Genomic DNA, 25,715 nt, shown 5'->3' with positions numbered 1-25,715 from the left:
GTTCTGGGGGAAAGACAGAAGAAATTCTGAATTCCTGGAGAGGCAAGTCAGGGGAGCAGTTCTTTGAGTGACATGTTTGATCTGGCATACACCAGGCTTCAAGGACAAAAGGACATTCCTGGAAGAAATTCTTTCCCTCATCTCTGTGTGACCTCATGCATGTGAACTAACTTAGATCTGAGTCTCGATTGTTTAAAAAAAATTTTAAATATCATCAGAGGATTGTGAAAATGGAAAGATACAGCATATGTAAAAATGGCACACAGTATCTAGTAAGTTCTGTAAGCTCATCTTGTAAGTAAGTTAGCTCATCTTGTAATGTTTGTATTCCATTGCCTTCTCCCCCTTGTAATACAATTTTCTTTTATTGTAGATGAACTTCTGATTAAGACATGACACCCCATCACCTGGGTTGTCCATAAATGAACCTTTGTTTAAATTAATTCAGGAATACCTGAAAAGTTTCTCTTGGCTGACCAGCACATGTCTCCTGTGTAAGATGTCATTCTTGCTCATGATCTTGGTTATGTAAAAGGAATTTGACTACATCTGGCTTGTGCGAACGTGGAAGAAGAGGTCATTGCTGAGTGTGTAAGATCTTACATGTTGGATCGGTCCCTTAGTCCTAAGTGATGTGATGGAGAGATGTTCTTTTCTGCCTGATCTCAATTATTGTGGCTAGTAACATAGAGCTCATTTCAACACTGAGTTTGTAGCATTTTGCTCCTGTAATGATTTTTTTTACACCTTTGTACTGACATATAACTAAATTCAGACTCTATCACCAAATAGTGACCCAAGGAGCTGATGGAGTTAGTTATTTTTAAGCAAGATTTAAGCATACATTTACTAGTCTCACCCAACTCCCTTTGTTATTTATTTTTATTGTTGCAGTACTGGAGACTGAACCCAAGGTCTCACAGATGCTAAGCTACACTAAGCTATCACTAAGCTACATCTCATCTTTTTTTTTTTTTTTTTTGACAGGATCTCACTAAGTTGCCCAGGCTGCCCTTGAACTTGGGATCCTCCTGCCTCTTTTCATGTTTTAGTAAAGGCAGTAAATCTCTGGTTCCTCTGCCTCGTTTTGTCAATAACCTTCTTTTCCATCTATGCCCTTTGAGGAAAACTCCCACATTTCTCTCCAGCCATCTTTTCACTCCCTCAGGCCAGTCCTATGTTTCCAAATTCTTCGTGGATATTTTCACCCTGAGAATAACAACATCACTGAGGGGACGAGGGGAAGTAGTAGATGAAGAGAAGGACTCCTGCCCCTCTCCCCCCATGCTCTACACCTGGATGGAAACACATCCCCTTCCAAAGTGAACACTTACTCTGCCTGGCCCTCTTACTTTGGGGTCTGCTGTCGTCACAGTCGCTCGACGCCAACCTCGGCTTCCTTTCCTTCTCCGTGTCTGGTTCACTGGAGTATCTAATAGTTGCATGTTCCCTAACGGGGTCGTTTTATTGTTCCTATAACAACCACCCAGATTCCAGCTCTGATTGCCCTTTATTCAGCAATTATTGAAGCGTTTCTGAGCTGGTTTCCCTGCCCTTCACACGGCTAGTGGATTAAGCTTTATCTATTATAGAAACCATCCTGTGGTTCCCCTGTAAAAGGCAGGTGGGGGTCTCCGCCAACTGTGGGTTATGCTGGAGGGTGTCAGCGCCCCTCCACAGCCATTCAGTGCCCTCTCCTCCCTCTGCCCTGGGGATCAGGCACCTGTGGACTGGATTCATAGCTGAGGCCCTTGCCCTGTGGTTTCTTCCAGCCTTCTGTGCTGTCGTGTAGCTAGCTCACAGGTGTCCACTCTCCTTTAGGAGTTCACCTGAACCATGCTCATCCCTTGTTCTGTGGTTTGAAAGTTATTTGTCCCTCCAAAACTCATGTGCTGGCACTTACACCCCCCGGATGGTATGAAGAGGTGAGGCCCCTGGGGATGTGATAAGTTGGGAGACTCTGCCCTCAGGATGGATGAGTGCTCTCAAAAAGGAGGTTAAAGCAGGTACTCATCTCTCTGATGCCCTTTCATCTCTCCCACCATGTGAGGACACAGCCGGGCAACACTCCCTGGAAATAAAAAGAAGCCCTCGCCAGACACTACCTTCTGATGCCTTGATTTTTGGATTTCCTACCACCAACACTTTCAGGAAATTCTGTTTTCTCAAAACAGAAGTCTACAAATTACCCAGTCTTGAGTGTTTTGTTAATGGCCACAGGAATGAACCAATATACTTTGTAAATGGTCCCTTTTAAAAACCTTTCTTTATTCACTCCCTTTTGAATATACCAGCTGTTTTCTTCCAGGTCTTTGACAAGATTAAGAAGTGAGAGAAACCTCCTTAGGGAAACATGAAAGGCCCTGGATGTTGAACACAGTCCTACCTTTCTCTCTTGATTTCTATTGTTGGCATAGACTTGAACCCCATGGAAGTGACGTAGTTCCCTACCATGTAGCTCTTCCAGGTCTGCTGCTGGTAAGGGGTTAACATCTGGCTCTGCAAAAACAAGTCCTGGTTTGTAGGACAGGACCAGTTTTAAACTACCAACATGACATGCCTCTGAACTGGCATTTGGAAAGCAACGCTCACAATTAGCTCTGGATGTCACTGCTTTGCCTGTGGCTTCCCCTCCACCTGGGTAACAGCAGCTCCTCCACTTCCACCTCCCCCCCACCCCTTTTGTGCAGCACACAGAAGAGTTGCTCATAAACTATTGTCCTTCATTTCTATCACTCCTGGGGGCATTTGGAATAGTTCAGACCCTAATTACCAGCCACATGTTGATGGTTTTATCAGTCCAGAAATATTGTGCTAATGTAGGTGCCAGTTAGGTTTTTGAGACTTAAAATCCCTGAAGTGAAAATAAGCTACTTGCTCACATTTTATGCCAAGATACTGAAGCTTAGTTACGAAAGTTGCATAATTCTCCAAGATGATAACCTATTTTCTGGTCTTGTTTACAAATTATGTTGTCGTTGTCCTCATTTAAATATAACGTTAAATAATAATAAGCCATAATTACAATATATTTTTTTTTATCTATGTCCCCTCGAACCTAAAATTCTTTAGAAAACTTCTAAGGTGCATGCTAGTCCTAAATAGAGAAGATTATGCTGCAATTTATTCTCTTTCTTTCCAAACAAAATATCTCACATATTTACTACTGAACTAACCTACTAGCACAGAGGATAAAAACAAAGAGAAAAATCATTTTCCTGGTAAAACATGTCCAACTGTTTAAATAGTGGTGATGTATTCAGCTTGCTATGATAAGATGATGGTGACCTTGATGCAGCATAAATCTGTGTGCCATCTCATGCACAATTCCTTAGAGACCCTACTGGGTGGTTCCCCAATGTCTCCTCTTAGAATTGAACCTGATTTTATTACCAGCTTCCTGCAGATCTGCTGGGGGATGGGACATTTAGTTTTTGTTTTTTTACCCAGGAATAGCTTGATCCCAAAAGTTTCATGAGAAAACATGGAAGGAATGGAGCCAACTGCATACACCATGATGGCAGAGAAAGGGACAGAGAGATCTGCAGTTTATTCCAAATTGTGTTCTGATAAGAAGAAACCCTTTTATTGAGTCAGTCTTTCTAAGAGATTACTTTTATATTGTTTTATTAAAAAAATAACTCCTTTACTAAATGTGCAAAATGGAACTATTTCAATTTGAAAACCAAAAGGTAAGTATGAATAAAGACGATCTCATAATTGCATTGGATTAGTTTATATTTTAAGTGTTGTGAATGACAATATGGCTATTCCACTAAAATTATTTTTGCTTTTAACTTAATAAAACATATGAATTGAAGAGAAACTATACAAGGCACTATGATTTATAATGGCTGCTGACATTTTAATGTTATCAGCTGTTCTCTGGCACCATTTGATTACACAAGGCCTAAACTGTGTAATTAAGGATCATCCTACTAATGGGCACCAGTGGATTTATGGTGCTCGGGTCATCAGCACTCTGAGCACTTTGGAGTATTGGACCATTAGTTTCAAATGCATACTAAAATAGGAGAACCCCCACCCCCACCCCCCGGCATCAAGGAGGCTCTATAATAAGAAACTATTTCAAATTCAGGGAGGTAGTGTTCACCGGATTGTCATTTACCCAAACAATTTAAAAACCTGATTAACAGAAATCCTAATTAACTAGATTCCCACCCCCACCCCCTTGAGTCTACTTTTAGGAGAAAAGAGAAAATTGGAAGAAAATAAGTTAATAACCAAGGCTTCAGATTAAAAACAATTCCAATATGAGCTCATTATCAATGACTTGAAGAAAAGTATGCTTAAAAAATAACACCCTTATCAAAGGCAAGAAAGTAGGTATTAAAGTTAGCATTCTCTTAGATACATAAAAGAAAACTAATCTATAGGCTCAAACCTTGGTTAACCATAAGAACAGGCTCAGGCATGTGGCAAGGCACACAGGAATATGGAGATCCAATTAGACCCCTGAGGCAGGTGGCATCGCAGAAAAGGTCCCAACTTCAGAGTCCAATGAACTTGGATTTAGCCTCAGCTCTTTCACCTAATAGCTATGGGGATTCTGACAAGTCACGTATATTAGTCATGGTTCTTCAAAGAAACACAACCAACAGAGTAGGCAGATAGATATGCAGGTATGTAGGTAGGAAGGTGGGCAGGAAGGTAGGATGGATGGATGGATGGATGGATGGATATAGAAGAACATGTTTATCATGGGAATTGCCTCATGTGATTATGAAGGATGAGAAGTCTTTCCACCGTATGTGAGCTGGAAAACCTGGACAGCCAGTGTTCAGTCCTAGTGTTACAAGAATATGAGTAAAGCACCTTCCACAGTTTTTGTGCTATAACCTGCTCTCCATCCTGGTCTTTGGTTAGAGTGGCCCTTCCCTGTAGAGCCCCTGGGGGTCCAAGTCTTACAGGCAGGTATACCTTTTACTTTATTCTCTTGCAATGAATGATTAAGAATATTGAGTTCTTCAGGTTCTTATTAGAATGAGTAGTTATAAAGATAGTTTAGGAACGGGATTTAAAACCAAGTTTATTTGAATAGTTCAGGGACAGATGGCTTTATTTTGCTTTTTAAAACATAACATTCAATTTGCTTGAGTTCTGGCAAGTCAAAGGACACATTCTGTCATTCACCTGAATACTGCTGTGTTTAACCTTGACTAGCAGGAAATTTTATGGTAAAGAGATGTTCACTTTACCTCTCTGTCTTCAAATTTTAAAGGAACATTTTAATGTGGAAGGGATATGTTCTTGACATTTTCTTTGTCTAAAGTTTAAACAGCACTTAGTCTTCTAATTGACCAATTCCAAGCAGTCAGATTCTTTAGAGAAATATCACTAGATCAGAGAGATAGGCTTCCATCTTAAGGACATGGATTTTATTTTTTATTTTTTAAATAAAACAAAATGTTGTAAAAATGTCAGATAGTTAATAAATTTTATTATTAGTTTAAAAGTATAACAAAAAAATAGCATGGGGCCCTAGTCAAACAAAGAAAAATGCAGTGAGTGTTCTGAAATAGATGTGAAAATGTTTGGCATATGTTGATAAAGAGAGTTATTTTCACTATTGCAAACTAAACTTTAAAAGACTCTGGGAGCAAAATCAAATCTGATAGAGTCTAATGGAATTGCTTAGCTTGGTTAACATCCAAAAATCTATGGCTTGGTATTAGCAGCCTACACACTGGCATTTTCTGTTCCAGCCATGACAAATCTGTTTTTTTCATTGGTACATCTGTAGTGTGGGGTGTACAATCCAGAACCATTGAACCTAGCAGCTCCTTTGCAATTTATTAACATAGAACAGTGAAATCCATGTCTATGTGAGGACACTAAGCAAATTACTGTGAAGTACTTAAAAATAAGTCATGAAACTGGGCCTTCTAGGCATAGTAAGGCTGCCAAACTAAAGAATTAGCATTTATTTAACATTTAATCATGCTGCTAATTACAAACCAATTATTTCATATAGACATATTACAAGAAGAGAATTAAAATGATCTGTAAAAGACTAAAATTAATTGATTTCATGGTAGTTTTTATATCATTGCACTTGCTGGTGTTAAAAAGAGGCAATAAAAATAGCCTAGTTGTTGCTTGATATTTTATTCTGTTTAGCTTCCTGTCAGTTTCTCAATTCAATAATGTTAAATTGCTACTTTATGATTCCAGCTATGCAAAAAGCCCATTTCTTTAAAGAAAAAAAAATCTTTCTTGATCTTACCAGTGAATTAAACAAGAGAAAAAAATCTTTTTTTTTCCTTGTCCTCCTTCCTTTGCCTATCATAGAATCTCAAGTTTAAAAGGGATTTGAAAAAAAACAAAAGTTCAAGAATTTTTCAAACTGTATCTGGTGTGTGAGTTTCAAAACATTGGAGGAAAAATGATTTTGGCATAGAGCTGAGATAGTTCATGAATAATTATTAGTCTGGCTTGCTAGGTCCTCAAAGAAGAAGCTGCAAAGATCATTGAATTCATCACAGCTTTTGAAGTTAAGAAACAGCTCTATCTCTACACATAAGATTTGTAGGTATTAGGAGCAGAAAACTTGCTTTCATAATCACTTAGGAGTGTTAGGGGTGCAGTGTGGAGAAGGGTAAGGATAGTCAGTGCTGTAAGTATTTAATAAAGTAAGCATGCACATGAAAATCATTCACATGATTTTAAAGTAGGTAATATGTATATTAAAACCATAAACTACTTTGGTCTTCGAGAGCTACTGTAACAAAGTACCACAAACTGGGTGGCTTAAAGCCACAGACAGTTGTGGAGGTTTGAAGTTCTAGATGATGGTATCCTTTGCCTCTTCCTAACTTCTGGGGATTTCCTGGCAAACTCAGGTGTGGTCTGGCTTACAGCCACCTGACTCCAGTCTCTGCCTACATTGTCACACGGCTGCCTCCTAGTGTGTGTACCTGTCTTCAAATCCTCTTTCCCATTCTTTTAAGAGCACCAGTCCTAACTGAGTAGGGGCCCAGTCTTCTCCAGTCTGACTTCCTCTTAACTCATTACATTTGCAACAACCCAATTTCCAAAAAAGGTCACCGTCTGAGGAACTTGAGATTGGGACTTGAACATATCTAGTTTGGGGAAGACACAATCCAATTGAAAATAAGCCCTTTGTTCTAGATGATGGGACTCTCGGTTAAATGTCCTAGGCATTTTACACATACTGTGCCCTGCTAGTTTTTAGAATTACTTTTATCTCGTATCTTCTGCAATTATCCAGTGCAAGGATATTATACAGAAATGATAAATGTTTTTAATGGGAGGTGACTAAAATGCCTAACACAAAAAACAAATAGGTGCACCATCACCTAAGAAGGCTAAGCTGCCATTTTTGGGTGCCTAATCTGTGCACAGCATTTTGCTAGGCCCCCTCACTAAACTTTCCATCCAAAACTCTTTTTGGGGGGGAGGGGAGGCGGGGAACCAGGGATTAAACTCAGGGGCACTCACTCAACCACTGAGCCCCATCCCCAGCCCTATTTTGTATTTTATTTAGAGACAGGGTCTCACTGAGTTGCTTAGCGCCTCACTTTTGCTGAGGCTGGCTTTGAACTCGGGATCCTCTTGTCCCAGCCTTCCAAGCCCCTGGGATTACAGGCATGCACTACAGCACCCAGCCTCCAAAACTCTTAATTTCTGAACATCAGCCTTTCCTTTAGGAAACAGAAACCATGGCATCTGGCAGAGGGTTACACATTTTTTAAAATTTTTTTAGGTTATTTTCTATGCTGAGTGCTCTTGGCCAATTATTACTTTGAAATACCATAGCAAGGAATGCTATGATCCTTGACTTGAACATAAGAGCTCTATTCTGATGAAAATTTTTTGTTGGCCTCATCCTGAGAATCTGGGCAAAAGAATTCTTCATGGATTTTCTTCTAATTCAGTTGGTTCATTTCCAAGAGTATACTGGTTTTCCTGATCTGCTGTTTTGTGCTCCCAACGTCCACACACCAGTTTCCAGCAGTCTTTGTCCTCTCTGGGATAGCAGAGAGAAGCCCAGTAAATGAGACTGAGTCTCTGTTATCTTATGCTTTGTTTGTTTCAGCGAATGTCCCCTGAGCCCTTGCAGAGTAGTCACTGTGCTCACTGAAGTGCCTACTAAGATAAATAAAGCTGAACCGTAGACCTCAGTTATTGTATATGAGTACAGAGGTTAGGGCACCTCTGAGTGGCTTAGGACAAAGCCAAGTGCAGCTATGTCTTTGCAGTTACCAGGCCCCAGCCGACCTGCCTGCTAAGGCCCTCTGAGCTTGTGAGTGGTGGCAGGTATGGCCCCACCAGGATGGATGAAGTCTGGAGTTTTTCAACTTGGTCTGCATTGCAGCCCTCTGTGGAACTTCTAAAAATACACATATACTCCCAGACCCCATCCCAGACCTAATTCATCAAAATCTCTACCACGAGGCACAAGAATCTGCATTCCTCAAAAGATCCCTGTGTTAATGAAGAACGGTGTGGTGTGTGGAGATCTCTGACTGTGGGGCCTGACACGATAGCTCTTGGTCACATCTGGCTCTTTGGATTTAATTGAAATAAAAAAAATAAATTGTGAAGATTTCATTTCTGCTCCCACCAGCCACATTTCAAGTATGAGGGGGCCACTGAAGATCTAATGCACGGAGAGCGTGGGGACAGAACCTTCCTGTCGTCCTGGAGAGCAGCACAGGTGGGCAGCTCTCATGTCTCCTTCCTTTCCTCCTCCCTCTGTCATGTGTCTTTTTTTACAGTCACTTGGGTACTTGTCTCATTGTCACCCCATAAGGAGATAACCTCTTTAAGGTCAGGGTCTGGTCCTCCTGGCCCCATGACAGGGAACAGTTAATGGGGATCTTTTAAACTCATCTGATTCATTCAGCGCCATCTTATTGGATCTCTTGCAATATAGACTAACTCCAGATTTCAGCAGAGTCTAGAGAAAAGGATGGATCCGAGAGTAGGTTTGACTCAATATCAGATATTAGTATGGATGCGGAGCAGATTAATGCTAAATTGCAAGGATTTTTTTTTTTAAGAGTAAGGCTTTTAAGAGCTCAGGGTTTATATCACTGCAAATGCAGAAGAGACGGCAAGACTGTGAATATTTGCAGGCTTAAACATTTGTTTATTTTAGTGACCTGGAAAGCACATTTTAATGGTTCCATTATTTGCTTACTTTTTGAGTGCCCACTAGTCGATGTCAGGCCTGGCACCGGCCCTGGGGTGACTCATTGTGAACAAGACAGAAGCACAGTGCTTATTTCATGAGACTCAAGCTCATGCGGACAGCTTGAAATGTTGGCAAGGACTCTTACCTGCATGGGCGAGTTGGGAAAGAACAGGGCTACAATTTGGGCTCTGGCCTCCAATGTCTGAATTCACATAGAACTTCCACCACTATAATGGTTCTAGACTTCAGCCATTACTTCAATTTTCTAAATCTCCATAAAGATAAGAAACATACTGGTACCATTAAGAAAAAAAAAAATTATGTAAAGCTCGGTGTAGTGCATGCTGCATAATAGAGCTTAATGAGTATTAATTCCTATTATTTTTGCAACTACTGCTCAGCCAGAACTACTCTGCAGTGAATGTTATGATGTAGAAAATGGGAGGTGTCTACAAGGTTAGAAAATACTCTCTTATTACTTGAGAGCATTATGTTCGGCAAAGTCAGCCAAACTCAGAAAGTCAAAGGCCATATGTTTTCTCTCATATGGGTAAGCAAGAGAGGAGAAAGGAAAGAAAGGTGGTGGGGGCAGATCTCATGAAAACTGAAGGGAGATCAGTAGAGTACAGGAAACAGGAGGGGAGGGAAATACTGGGGAATGATATTGGACAAAATTATATTGTTATACCATGTGCACATATGAATGTATAACGATGAATCCCACCATTAGGTATAATTATCATGCACCAATAAAAAAATTGAAAAAAAATTCTCCATTGTTTCAAAACAATTTCTTCCTGCTTTTCTTGGGCTACCTGCATAATTCCCTTAGTATACTGTTTATATCTTGGCATCCAGAATAGCCGAGATGGATATATAAATAAATATTTGGGTAGTTTTTAAAATTTCTTCTTCTTTTTTTATTTGTTTTTTCCTTTTCCATTCCTCTTTGTTTGGTTTGGTTTGGTGAAGGATTTAACTTGGAACACTACTTCTTGCAAGAAAATCATGCATGGGGAAGTGCTTTGTGCATCAGTCTGTCTTGGTGCCATACCTTCCTATAAGGTTACAAGACAACTAAACTGCCTTTGCTTAAAAAAAAAAATCTTTCTAGTACTCTAGAAATCTACTCTAGGGATAAAGGGTGTCTCTGAGGTAACCAAACTATTTTGTAAACAGATGAATCATCCCTCGGCCTTGACTGTGATTTGTTAAGAACATGTATTGCCTTCAGGAGCTACAGATGATCATAGGCAGCCTGTCCCCATTTCTGATTCTTTAAGATGACAGTTCCATTCACCTGACTCAAATGCAGGGGTTCTTTGGAGAATCGTGTGACCTGTAGGAGGTGAAGTTTAGATATTGGGTCTCAGGGTTAGGATTACTCAGTTTGAATCCTGCTTCTGTGATTTTCTCGCAATGCCTCTTGAGCAGATTCCTTAACATCTCCATGCATCCATTTTTTTCATGTTAAAGGAGACAATCACAATGCCTAGCTCCTGGGGATACTGTGAGGAACAAAGTAAACACCAAGAAGTGTTAGACTGACAAAAGAGGAAGAAGAAAACTCTTGCAGATAATTTTCAGGCAACACATTAATATCGTTGTCAGAAGAGTTACAATTTAACTTGGGGTGTCAGCACCTGGCTCTCATTTCCTAAGTAGGAGATTCCAAAGGACATACATGTGTGTCGGAATCTTAGGTACCAGGCGCTCCTCAGGACCTGTCCTTTCCTTTAATTCTCTAGCATGCATCTGAGGTAGATGTAACATTGTCCTTCTAACAGAGGAGGAAGCCACGGCCCAGAGAAGTGGAGTGGTTTCTCTCAGGTGCCTGCTTCTTGAGACTTGTGCCTTAAAAAACACACACAAACACAATCATGATTCCTCTTAAGAAGCCAGGAATGGGAGTTTTGCTCCCAGTCTCAAGGAGTCCTGCATACATGGGTGTCTTTAAAAATAGAAACCTGAGAAAGAAGCATTCAGTTTCTAGACTCTTCCACATCATCATCTTAGGCTTGTGTGCCCTGAGATAGAGGCATCACTAGAGGTAAGGACTTGGGTCCCCTAACTCTTGTTCCAGTATTCCAGTCTCTGCCACATAATGTTTTTCAAATGACCTGAGAACCAAACAGGATTCAGAGGTAGGGCATGGATCCTATATTCTAGGATTTACTAGTTCACTTTGTGACTTGACCACTCTGGAAAATAGGGACGATCATACTAGGTCAATCCATTTTGTTGTTGTTGTTGTTGTTGCTCTCACAGAAACTTCTTTATAAAAAGAGATTGATTTAGTTCCCAATTTTGGAGACTGAGAGTCCAACATTAGGTAGCCTCCTTGGTTCAGCCTCTACATGGTGGATCACAATGGTGGCAGAGCGTGCAGGAGTAAGAGACCACACAGCAAGGTGGGAAGCAGGGCGAGGGGTCAAACTCTGGCTTTCATGAGAAGTCCAGGAGGCCAGTTCTCCCTTCTGAGGTCAGTGTCCCCAGTGACCTAAAAACCTGTCACTTGGCCTTATCTCCTAAATGTTCTACATCACTCCCCAACGTCAGCTCCCCTGGATTAAGCTACTAACACACAACCCTTTGGTGGGACAAACCTCATCCAAACCGTAGCAAATACTTGAAACTCTTTGCATGTAAGGCCCGCCGTCTCATGATTAATGCGTAGAGAGTCTTCTATTTAAGTCAGCTATTGAAGTGTGCTCCGTTCATGTTGTCATTGTTATTATGATGATTCATGAGGCCTCTCCTATCTTGAGTGCCAGCTTCCAACGCCTACTCATTTTTCAAATCCTCCTTACACTTCTTTCACTTGAGTTTCTATATCCTTATACAGTTTGCAACACATGATCTATCACCAAATTTAAAAAAAAAATGTTAATTTATGCATTTTGCAAATTAAACTAGCAGTTTGGCCGGGCTTCTGTAGAACAGATCAACCCTTATGATCAATTCACTGCCATGTTTAAAAAAAAAGAATCGATGAACATCATTTAGCTGAGTTGACTAATTTTTTGGAATAATTTGGCCACTAGCAGGATTGATTGAGCTCCCTACCCTACCCCTGATTTGTCAAAACAAAGGTCAGGATGGAGGTTACTACAGAAAGCAAGCTACTGTCCTATCCCTATTCTAAATGTTTCCTTAGGCCATAGTAAATGGTTGATTAAGGGAATCCAATGTACTTCAGAACTTTCAACGCTACCTAAATGATAAAGAATACAGATTTAAGGTGACCCTGGGGTAAGTGAAGCAGCATGGGGTTCTGTAAGGGATAAAATGTGGTTGAGGCTGGGAATGGAGTCAAGGTGGGCCTCTAAATGTCTGACCTCAGCTCTCCGAGGTGTCCTCTGTTAAATGAGAGGTTGTTTTCCATGTGTCCGGTCGTCTCTCCACCTTCTCCACCTGTGGGCTTTAGCACATTTCACAAGAAGGCAAGCCTGCTTGTCTGGGATCAGTAGAAGCCCCATCAGAGTCGGAGGTTGGCCCTATTCCCCGGGGGGGGGGGAGTTCTTCCAAAAGGCACTCTCCCCAACCACACCAAGCCAACTACTTGGATTTGGATTCATGCCAGCTTTAATTTTCTTTGGTAATTCCTCAGTCTACCCAGTGCAGCCCTGCCCTGTTTACCATGCCTGGCCAAACCCCTCTGAAAGGGCTAATGTGCTGGCCATGCCCAGTTCCTCTTGGGAGCTAAATGAATGGTGACCCCCGTTTTTTATGCTCAGCTTGGAGACCAGCTGCGCCTTTGGGCTTTTCCCAGAGATGTTGGCCAAGACTGCACCTGCGGCGTGATGGATTTGCCCTGGCCTGAAAGAGGAAGGAAAGCAAGCAAGCAGGAATCAAAAGATCACTTGTTGTCCATCCTCTTCGCACACTGGGACTTTTATCCTACCCCAGCACACCAGAGAATTGGGGAGTCTCTATTAAATAATAATGATAATGATCAATACAGCTTGAAGATAGTGAAACAAGGAAAAAGACAATCCAATTTTTCTTTGGGACCCAGAAAAAGAAAGCCAATACAAAAATTTAAAGTGGGATTAGGAAAAGATGAACTGGGGATGAAAGCACTTGGGATTTATTTTGTTTCTCCGCCAGTTAACTGGGTCAGTTTGGATCACCTAGGGATCCTCTAAGGTTCTGTCTGCTTTTAAAAATAGGTTTTCCAAAAGCAAGGAGAGTAAAATGAATTTTGTAAATGTGATGCTTTTTTTTTTAAGAAAAGCACTAATGAACTTTTCTTCAGAGCAAAGATCCACACCTTAATGAACTGAGTTCATAATTATAGGTTTACACCTATGGAGTATTTGCCAATAACATTTAAAATTCATATCTAAGCACCTAGTTATCAAATTTTCCCTTTAGCTCAGCATTATAGGCGATCGTATTATATAATCCAGAGGTATAATTATATAATTCAGAGGCTGCAAACTGTGGCCACGGGCTCTAAAGACTTCAGAAGGCAGACGGGGTTTTATTTGCCCTGCACAGCTCAACATTCCTGGCTGCTTTCTGGAGCACATGCGGTCTCCAGCTTTTACCGTGACCTCTGCCTCCTGCTGTGTTAGCCTCAACTGCCTTGACTTACCTGGCTTGAAGGCACTGAGTTTGAGATCCTTCCATCCCTCCATGATATCCTAATCACAAAGATGGAAGAAGGGGAGCCAGAGGGGGTAGGAAGGAAGAACTCCTTCTCTGAAAATGGCTGAAAGGGTAGTTTGCCATGACACCTGGGCAATGTGTAGAGAAGATGACTCTTGAGCTTCCTTTTGGCCTGAGAAGCCCAGTACTCCTTTTCCTCTCAACCCACTTACTTTGAAATAAGTAAAAGAGGACATCAAGTTGCAGGACTTGTCCAAGGTCCCCCAGAAAGTTTGTGGTGAAGCCAAAATTAAGACTCCCTTCTCTGGTGGACATCCTGCTGCTGCTTGGCCTCAGGTGCACAGGTTTGAAGCTTACTGATGAATTGGGTGGGCTGTCAAGAACAGCTCCGGTGTGCCCTTGCAAAGGGATGCACTTGATTGTTTTCTTAATGCATTATGGAGACTGTTTTCCCATACAAACTTCCATCTGCCATCATGAACACACCCAACAGGGTGTTTGCTTTGGATGATTTGTGAGCAAGGATTATAATTTTGGAAAATGGTTAGAAAAAGAAATCAAGAGTCAGGGTTAAAGGCCAGATGAAAGTCAGAGAAACTAATGCCTTTAAGAATAGCGTATGCAGATTCAGTGCTTGGGATGCATTTGCAAGGCCTTCTTGACCTCCCACAGGAAATAAAACCTGCCTTCCATAAAGAATCTCTGGCTCTACCTGCAACAGCCATCGACAACATTTAGGTTCACAGCTTGTAGCTGATTGTGCCACGAAAGGCAATCTCCACTGATTTCAACTACCCAGTACTTCCTTTTATTCTCAATACCCATAAAAGAGACCCAGATTCAATATGAGACATCAAACCTGTAAATAATAACAGCTAACATCTTTTGGGCACTTGCTATGTGCCAGGCCCTCTGCCAAAACTTCACATTTCATATCTCATTCTAATTCTCTCACCACTCTTGCAAAGTAGGTTTTATGATCTCCATTATATAAAAAAAAAAGAAATTGAGACTCAGAAAGTTTCAATTACTTGTCCAAGGTCACAGAGCAGAATTTGAAACTAGTTCTGTCTCTCCAGAAGCTACTCTTAACTCTAAGCTGTCCTCCTGCTTCAAAAGGCTTAAGGACCCTGCAAGCACTAACAATCAGCACTTGTACCTGCAGAAGTCAGGGTGGCCCTCAAGCACAAGGTCAGTCCACAGAGTCCTTTCTGGTTCTGTGTCACCATTGAGGGGACTGGCTACAGGGAGATGTGGGCTGAGGTTATGCATTTTTTTAAAAATCCTTATAAGGCCAGGAGTAAAACTGGGTTGAACAAAATCCCACTTCTCCATCATTGAAATCATCCCCCCCCCCAAAAAAAAGAAAACAACCCATTTTTAATGCTGCATTAGTCCTAGGTCTATTTGGAGACTGACAGAGCTCAAAGAATGATTTTTCAGAACATTTTCTATCTGCTATACATTTGTGCATGTGTATAAAAGTAAATGACTTAAGATGGCATTTTTCTTCATTAGATAAAAAATTAAGTTCTTCATTGTTGTGACTACACTGTCTCTGAGGTTGGAGTTTTGTGGGGTTTTGTTCTGTTTTACTGTTCTGTTTTATTTTCCCTCCCCAGTATTGGGGATTGAACCCAGGGCCTCACACATACAAGGCAGGCAATGAGCTACACCCTCAGCCCAAGATCTATGCCCATATAATTTGCTTGCTCACTTAGGTTCTTAGTTGGACTCTGATGCAGTATTTCGTCTCTGGATTTCTAACCCTATTAATTCTAATTATACTAGTTGAAAATATAATGAAAAAGATAAGTAATAATAATGACTCTCCCAAACACCTGCTTTGCCCAGGAGCCTTGAGGAAATTTGCTCATTCATTACCTTCCAACAGCAGGATGAGAATGCCATGTAACCACCACCCTGATGAAGTTCCAGAGATTCAAAAAACAATTGAGGGTCCACTATGGGCCGGTCTTTTTCCCAGGCCCTAGGCTGATTACTTTCACATAGGTTGCTTTTATTATCATAATTTTCATGGATTAAGAAGGTATAATTGGCCTTATTTTTAGCTAAGGAAAATGAGATGCAAAGAATTTAAGTAGTTTGTACAAGATAACCCATCCAATAAATCAGAGTTTGGATTCAGATCACCAAACTGTTTCCTCTGGGAGAGTTTATTCTGCAATCCCAGAGCTGCCTAATTTTTTTTTAATGGTAACAAGAATCCACAAAATCATCATGTCATTATAAGTGCATATTTCTCTTTGCCCAACTCCATAAGAACTTCATGCACACAGACCCCAGCCTGAAGTCCTATCAAGTGTCGTCATTTTGTTAAACTAACACCCCATCTGAAACGAGTCTGTGGGGAAAGCCAGAGTGAGAGCCAAGTTTATTAATGGTGGTGAGCACGCATTCCCTCTCCTTTGGAAATTTTATATTCAGAGCCGAGTGTCCCAAACATATCTGGCTGGAAAAAAAGAGAAGCATCTAATGTAATTGTATAATTGTGGGCCTCTTTTGAAATGTGTCCCTTGCCAATTCTGGGCCTTTAAAACCATGGTTTGTTATTGAAGGGATTGTTTCTTTAAACTGCCAGACTTGTTTGTGAAACATCATTCTGCTAATTAGCAGGAAATTTTATTTTCACATTGAACAGATTTAGACAGTCAGCCCTTGGAAAAAAGCTATTTTACTTTTTTAAAAAAATCAATGCCAGCCATTTTTTATTTGTTGCACTATTTAGGATAATTAATTTGTATGGGTGATAAACGTTGACCTGAAGCACAATGGTTTTACCTTTTTACTGCAGTTAAAAAAATGCATGATATTAATTTCACATCTCTGATTTTTAAATTTGTAATTCAATTATGTTAAGTGTATTCTGTGCAGCAGATGTGTAGAACTTTTTCACCTTTCAAAACTGAGAACTCTATACCCGTTAGACAGTAATTTCCTCTCCTCTCAACTCTTGGCAACCTCAATTCTTATTTACTTTGTATGATTTTGACAACTTTAGATCCTTTGTGAGAATGGAATTGTACAGTATATGTCCTGCTGTGACCAGCTTATTTCATAATGTCCTCAAGATTCATCCATATCATAGCTAGCACACAACAAGATTTCCTTCTTTCTTAAAAATGCATGTGTGCATAATATAATAAGTATAATATATACTATGTATACTTAATATATGTATTTGTCCCTCAGTATCTTGATGAAATTGTTTCTTACAGACACCCTCTCAGATACTAAAATCCACAAATATAAAATGGTGCAATGTTTGCATATAATCTATGCACATCTTCCTGTATACTTGTAAGTCATCTTTAGATTACTCGTACTTCCTAATGCAATATAAAATTTCTGTAAATAGTTGTTATACTGTAATGTTAATTATAAGAAAACAACATCTATACATGTGTCCTATAGACATGATTTTTTTTTTTGCCTGAGTGTCTTCACCCACAGTTAGTGGGATCTGAAGATTTGAGTATCCCCATGGATACTGAGGGCCAACTCTATATACCACATTTTCTTTATCCATTCATCTAGGGATGGAAGTTTGGGTGGCTTTCCCCCTCATGGTTCTTGTGAATAACATTGCAATGAACATGGCAGGTGGTGAATCTCACTTTGGAGTCTTGCCTTGAATTACTTTGGATATATAACCAAAAGTGGGATTGCTGGATCATATGGTGATTTTTTTGAGAAACCTCCATATTGTTTTCCAGAATGGTTTCACCATTTCACGTGCAGAACACTGCACACCGGTTCCAATTTCTCTATCCTTGCCAACATTTATTATTTTTTTTATTCTTATGATGGTGGCCATTCTGATATAAGATGATAACTCACTGAGTTTTTTTTTTTAATGTGCATTTCTCTCTCTCCTTTGATATGGGATTGAACTCAGGGGCACTTTATCACTGAGATATAAACTCAACCATTTAAAGTTTTTTTTTTAATATAAATTTTGAGACAGGCTGCCCAGGCTGACCTTCAACTTATAGTCCTCCTGCCTCAGTGAGTTTCTCGGATTATAGGCATGTGCTACCATTCTTAGGCCATGCATTTCTCTTATAATTGGCAATGTTGAACATCTTTTATATGCTTATTGGTCATTTGTGTATCTTCTTTGCCAATTATGTATTTTAAAGTCCTTCACCCATTTTTATTTATGTTATTTTGTTGCTATTGAATTATAAGACATCCCAATATATCCTGACTATCATCCCCTTACCAGATACATGATTTGAAAACATCTTTCACTTAGGACTATGTCTCACTTTGTTGTGCATACATAGTTCTAAGTTTGAAATTAGCCCATTTGTTGGCTTTTTTGTTGTTCCTGTTTTTGATCTCATGTCCAAAATATCTTTGCCAAATCCAATGTCGTGGTGTTCTTCCCTTATGTTTTCTTTCAGGATTTTTAGGTCTTTAATGCATCTTGAGTTAGTTTTTATATGTAAGTTACAGGTCCCTTTCATCCTTCTGCATGTGAATGTTTTCCCAACAGAGTTGATTGAAAAGACTGTCCTTTCCCTATTCCGTCGTCTTGGCAGCCTTGTCAAACATAATCTTAACAAAGATTAATATACGGAAGGGTTTATTTCTGGGTTTTCTGTTCCACTGGTCTGTGTGTCTTAAGCACCTTCTTGTGTATTATGGATGGTCATTCTCTCTTTCCATAGGAATCAAATTTAGGTTTAGGAGAACAAAATGCCTTTCTTCTATATTTGATGGGAGAGCTGACATTCTGGGCTTCTGTAGTTCTTTAGTTGGTTTGTTGAGGTGTGTGTATGTGTGAAAGACTAATTTGAATATTTCAATATAATCATCTCAAATCATAGCATTTAAACTATAATGGAGCAATGCCTATGGTATTCAAGCTACCGCACCACAAAAGCTATTTTTTAATAGTAATATACTGTTTGGGGTAGTCTCTCATACAACAACTTTAATACATATCTTAATTCCTGATACATTTCCTTAAATTCAATTGAAACATAAAAATTAGTTGAAATTCCATCTTGGAGTTATGAAAGATAGATTTTTTTCTTTTGGCTTTCTGTTTTGAATGAAGATTGAAGAATAACCTGTGGTAGAAATTTTCTTAATGTTTACTGTGGCCCTTGTACTTGTTTTGGGGTTAGTCTAAATAGAAACAAGAGTGGAATAAATTTGTGGAGTTAATGATATTTGGAAAATGTTATTCTCTGAGGTATGTTTTCATTTTGTAGCATTTTCCCCATAAAAGTCAGAATTGGGTAGTTGTATATTGAGAAGTTTTGCAAATGCACAATAAATGGCAAAGTATTTGGGCTGAGATGGTGGGGGGGGGGACAGGGATGCCAAACGCATTTCTTTCCCAGAGATCAGCAGGCTTCCAGCATCCTGCTAAACGTTCATCTTACCTCACACTTGCCAGAACCTGGATTGAGTGATTTTATCTTGTGAGACCAGGAACATGATTTCTATATTCCATAAAGCAACAAAAAGTTTGTAGGATATATCTTTCAGTACTAACTCTTTGTATCATTACACTTTTTGGACAATCACAAGAATAACTATGATTTTAAAAGTAAACCAATATAACATGAAGTGCTAATGTGAAGTGAGAGTCCACTATGTGTTGAACACCAGGCTTGAAGCACATTATATGCACTGTCTTATTGAATTTCTAGAAACCACTAGAAACTGAAATTCCCTCAGTACTCAAAGCTGGGGTTGATTATGAGAAGATAAGTATAAGGAAACATATATAACCCTACTTTTAATAATTAGCAAGTAATGGGCCAAATCTTAGGAAAACAAGACTAACACAAAATCCATAATAGCTTTTTATACCTGAAAGGAATCCAGAAAACTGGAACCATCAACCAGTAATAATATCTTTATAAGCCAGTTAGCATATATATCTGATCTCAGAAGATCTTATTAAAACCTATAGATGATGGTCAATAGATCATGTGTCCTTGACTTTTCTTCTCTTACTTGTCCTCTGACAATTGCTACTTACCTAAAACCAAAATGGATAAGATACAATAATATGGTAATAAATAATGAATGTAGTTAACTTCAATGAGCATTTACTATGTGCCAATCACTGTGCTAAAAGCTTGACATAGATTCTTTAATTCTCTCAGTAATCCTATGAGAGAGGTACTTTTATGATCAATCCTATTGTATAAATTGAAGAAACTGAGACTTCAAGAGATTGAGGAATATATTCATGGTCCACAGATATCATATGGCCAGTGATATTTTCATGATATTAATGAAACTGTGCATCTGAGATAATATTTTTATGTATAAATGGAATATTTGTGGAAGATTTTTTGTATTTTGTTTGTTTTTGCATAGGGTGGTCTGGGGATTGAACCCATGTCTGCTCTACCACTGAACTATGTCTCCAGCCCCCCTTTTTTTTATTATGTTCTGATTTTCAGATAGCATCTTGCTAAATTGAAGAAGCTGGCCTCAAACTTGAAGTCCTCCTGCCTCAGCTTTCTGAGCCACTGGGATTTCAAGCATGCACCACCACTCTTGGCTCAATATTTGTGTTTTTAATGAAGACTAGTGGTATGGGATCATAGAGTTCTTTTTATTTACTCAGTCACTATCAGATGTGACTATTAGAATGTTAAAAAAAACCTAGTATCTTCCTTTCATAGTTGTGTTATGTTAACTTTTTGCATAAAAATAAATTAATCTCTGGGCTGGGGATGTGACTCAAGTGGTAGCACACTCGCCTGGCATGCGTGTGGCCCGGTTTCGATGCTCAGCACCATATATAAACAAAGATGTTGTGTCTGCCAAAAACTAAAAAATAAATATTAAAAAATTCTCTCTCTCTCTCTCTCTCTCTCTCTCTCTCTCTCTTTAAAAATAAATAAATAAATAAATTGATCTAGAAAAGCTTTAGCTGGTGCCTTTCCACAGAATGTACCACTTAAATTTCTGGAAACAAATGAGGTATTAATTAAGCTGTAAATAATTAAAAATTATTAATGCACCGATTCTCTAATAAACTGCCATTTGTATTTTGCTTTTAGTAGGGATGACCTTTTTTGCTTTTTAGAGCCCTAAATATATGCAATTTCTAAAGTCATCTTTTATTTTAAAAGAAATGACATCTACAAGCTCTTCTAGGTATTCTGAATCAGTGTGTGTGTGTGTGTGTGTGTGTGTGTGTGTGTGTGTGTGTGTTTTTAACAATTTGGTCCAGTAGTACATGCACTCCCGATTGTAAAAGTGAAGGAACATTAACTGCTTTTAGTATAGTAAGAGGGATATAGTGAGTATCCTGATGTTTTATAGCTTATTTGCCTATTTGAATGCATTTAAACATTTCTTCTTATTAGAATTGTAAGTGACTATGCCTTTTTAGTAAATAAAAAGAAGGCTCTAGTGCAGAAAGTAGTGGAACTAGCATAACACCTTTCTTAATCTACTTTTCAGACACAGTTCCAGACTCTTGGCTGAGGTCACTCGGATGAGAAGCTGTGTGCATGCCTGGAATCGAGAGACACAGCTGAAAGACTCCCAATTGCTTTCTGCCTTTTGAAAAGTCCAGAACATCATCCCTTTGGACTCCGGCATTCTGTACATCTCAACAGAGACTACTCGAATGTTTACATTTTCTGCTCCGTGTCGACAGATAGAGTTCTCATTTTGTTAAAACTCACTCCCCAGGGCTGAGACTTGAGCTTGTTCGGCAAGCCAGCATGGCTGGGGTGAGCCTGGTAGCAGCCGCTTGCCAACTGGTGCTAGGCTTGCTAGTGACCTCCTTCACGGAGTCTTCCATACAGAATAGTGAGTGTCCACAACTCTGCGTCTGTGAAATTCGACCCTGGTTTACCCCGCAGTTCACCTACAGGGAAGCCACCACAGTCGACTGTAATGATCTCCGCCTCACGAGGATTCCTAGCAACCTTTCTAGTGACACGCAAGTGCTTCTCTTACAGAGCAATAACATCGCGAAGATGGTAGATGAACTTCAACAGCTGTTCAACTTGACTGAGCTAGATTTCTCCCAAAACAACTTTACCAATATTAAGGAGGTAGGGCTGGCGAACTTGACTCAGCTCACTACTCTGCATTTGGAGGAAAATCAGATCACAGAGATGACTGATTATTGTCTGCAAGACCTCAGCAACCTCCAGGAACTCTACATCAACCACAACCAGATCAGCACTATCTCTGCTAACGCCTTTGCAGGCTTAAAAAATCTTCTAAGGCTCCACCTGAATTCCAACAAGTTGAAGGTCATTGATAATCGCTGGTTTGATTTGACACCTAACCTGGAAATTCTGATGATTGGGGAAAACCCTGTGATTGGAATTTTGGATATGAACTTTAAAACCCTCTCAAACTTGAGAAGCTTAGTTTTGGCAGGAATGTATCTCACGGTTATCCCTGGAAATGCCTTGGTGGGCCTGGATAGCCTTGAGAGCCTGTCTTTTTATGATAACAAACTGGTCAAAGTCCCTCAACTCACCCTGCAAAAAGTCCCCAATTTGAAATTCTTAGACCTCAACAAAAATCCCATTCACAAAATCCAAGAAGGAGACTTCAAAAACATGCTCCGGTTAAAAGAACTAGAGATAAACAATATGGGGGAACTTGTTTCCGTGGACCGCTATGCCCTGGATAACCTACCAGAACTCACAAAGCTAGAAGCCACCAATAACCCCAAATTGTCTTACATCCACTGCTTGGCTTTCCGAAGCGTTCCTGCCCTGGAAAGCTTGATGCTGAACAACAATGCTTTGAATGCCGTTTACCAAAAGACGGTAGAGTCCCTTCCCAATCTGCAGGAGATCAGTATCCACAGCAATCCCTTGAGGTGTGACTGTGTCATCCACTGGATTAACTCCAACAAAACCAACATCCGCTTCATGGAGCCTTTATCCATGTTCTGTGCCATGCCCCCCGAATACAGAGGGCAGCAGATGAAGGAAGTTTTAATCCAGGATTCAAGTGAACAGTGCCTGCCAGTTATCTCTCACGACACATTCCCAAATCATTTAAACATGGAGATTGGCACTACAGTTTTTCTAGACTGCTGGCCATGGCTGAGCCAGAACCTGAAATTTACTGGGTCACTCCCATTGGAAATAAAATAACGGTGGATACACTTTCAGAAAAATACAAGGTAAGCAGTGAAGGTACCTTGGAAATAGCTAATATACAGATCGAAGACTCAGGAAGATACACGTGTGTTGCCCAGAATGTCCAAGGGGCAGACACTCGGGTGGCCACCATCAAGGTCAATGGAACCCTTCTGGATGGTACCCAGGTGCTGAAAATCTATGTCAAGCAGACGGAATCTCATTCCATCTTAGTGTCTTGGAAGGTCAACTCCAATGTCAGGACATCAAATTTAAAATGGTCGTCGGCCACCATGAAGATCGACAACCCCCACATCACATACACGGCCAGGGTCCCAGTAGACGTTCATGAATACAACCTGACCCATCTGCAGCCTTCTGCCGATTACGAAGTATGCCTCACTGTGTCCAACATTCACCAGCAGACTCAAAAGTCATGCGTCAACATCACAAACAAAACTGCTGCCTTTGCCCTGGACATCCCTGACCAAGAAACCAGCACAGCCCTCGCCGCGGTCATGGGGTCCATGTTCGCCGTCATTAGCCTCGCATCCATGGCTGTGTACATTGCCAAGAGATTTAAGAGGAAAAACTACCACCATTCCCTAAAAAAGTATATGCAAAAAACCTCTTCCATCCCCCTGAACGAGCTGTACCCACCACTCATTAACCTCTGGGAAGGTGACAGCGAGAAAGACAAGGATGGTTCGGCAGAGGCCAAGCCAACCCAGGTCGACACATCCAGAAGCTACTACATGTGGTAACTCAGTGGATATTTTGCTTCTGGTAGTAAGGAGCACAAAGACGTTTTTGCTTTATTCTGCAAAAGTAACCAGTTAAAGACTTTTGTATTTTTGACTTTGCTAGTTTGTGGCAGAGTGGAGAGGACAGGTGGATATTTCAATTTTTTTTAGTATAGCGTATCGCAAGGGTTCCACAAGGCTGGCAGCAACTCTAGGCTTCCAGTTTGTGTTTGGTTTTATTCTTATCATTATTATTATGATGATTATTACTTTTATTATTATTATTATTATTATTATTATTTTATTTTAGTTGTTGTGCTAAACTCAATAATGCTATCCTAACTACAGTGCTCAGTAAAATGATTAATGACAGGTTGGGTTTCCCCTGTGCTTTGACCAATAGCATGACCCCTTCTTCTGAAGCCATCAGTAGGAAGTTCCGCATCCTCCAAAAAAAAGGTAATTAATATACAGTTTTGAAGCAGCATCGAACCTTTTGTAGCAATCTGGTTTACAGACTTTAACCCAAGAAGCTGACTAGACTGGCTACCTCCTTGAATGACTTTAGTTGACTGTACTGTAATGTTGTATCAACTGAATTGAATGTTTGCCTTTCAACAACCACTTCTCTTTCATTTTTCCTCTTTTTTTTTGTAATAGTTAAAGAGGCTTAGAAAAAGCTAACAGGCAATAGAAATATGTATATCAGATTTTTTAATGTAACAAATTACATGTTAATTGTTACCTTATTCTTTTTTATCTTTAGTAGACACTTTTAAAAGAAGAGATAATTTTGTTGTGTTGAACTCACCAACCTGTGGTGTACAAATGAAGACAGAACTATAATAAATTAGTTTTGTTCTGATTTTTTTAGAACACTTGCAATAACGTATCATTTATAGTTCTTACAGCCACAGTGGTAATGATATACTTTTCACATCCATGAAACAACAAATGAAATAAATCAGCTGTCACACGATGTCTCTTAAAAAGCTAGACCCTAAAATGTTTTGAATTCTTTTTGTACAGGAAGAAATAACTATTTTAATTCAGATATTCTAAGGAGAAGTGTTTCTATATTTTAAATATTACTGACCAGAATCAAATGGGAGGGTGTTCATATTAAAGAAAGAAGCTGTATTACTATATCCCATGCATACCTAAACAATCTCTCTCTCTCTCTCTCTCTCTCTCTCTCTCTCTCTCTCTCTCTCACACACACACACACACACACACACACACACACACACACAGATACTTTGGATTTGTCATTCCTTTTCTGTAAGGGTTAAGACCTGATTTATTTTTTACAGTATCCACATTCTCCACCCATGTGTGAAGCATGGAGTCATGGACTCTTTCAAGTGTATTTTTGTATCCCTTTTAACAGCCATCTATATGCTTAGACTCACATGAATCTGTGAATCAGTGTGGCAATATCTGCTGAGACAAGTCAACGATGGAGAGAAAACAGAACAACTTCTGTATGGTGGACATTTTTCATTCAAATCCTAATACACAATATATAGTTGGGCAGAGTTGAGTGTGTCAAGATCACCCGGGAAACGTCAGTGTGAAGCTGAGAACAGGAGCTAGTTTTAGGAGGAAGGCCAGGAAGGGAGGAGACGGGGAGGGAATTTGAAAGTATAGGTAGAGGACAAAAGAGCCATTTGAAAATTGAAATGGACGAGGCAGAGACATAAAGAAAGGCTATCCCAGATGGCAGCTCTGACATGGACACACTGTCACATCAGGAGTGATTAGACTGTCAAAAGGGACCAAGATGAAGCAGGTGCCAGAGGGGCCACAGAAAGGACAAGGGGGCAGAAAGAAAGTCCAGATGAGGCGGGCTGAGAGCCTTGGGTCTTCGTCAAGTTTTCTGTTTTGTGAATTATTAAAAAATATATATATATAAATATTAGGGAGCTGGGGGTGTAGCTCAGTGGTCATGCATTTGCCTTGCATGCACCAGGCCCTGGGTTCAATCCTAGCACTGGGGTTGGGGGTAGGAGGGAGTCATTTCTTTATATTTCTAAAAGAAGTGGGGAGGGAACTTCA

The 25,715-nt window shown here is 39.9% G+C and overlaps 1 pseudogene; it reads left to right on the top strand.

Moving 5' to 3' along the window:
* The first annotated feature begins 21,528 nt into the window (after positions 1–21,528).
* On the top strand, positions 21,529–23,678 carry LOC143388556 (leucine-rich repeat neuronal protein 1-like; annotated as a pseudogene).
* Positions 23,679–25,715: the final 2,037 nt, after the last annotated feature.

This window comes from Callospermophilus lateralis, unplaced genomic scaffold, assembly GCF_048772815.1.
Source record: "Callospermophilus lateralis isolate mCalLat2 unplaced genomic scaffold, mCalLat2.hap1 Scaffold_107, whole genome shotgun sequence".
NCBI lineage: Eukaryota > Metazoa > Chordata > Mammalia > Rodentia > Sciuridae > Callospermophilus > Callospermophilus lateralis.
Note: the sequence above shows the minus strand (reverse complement) of the source record. Positions and strands in the feature narration are given on the sequence as shown.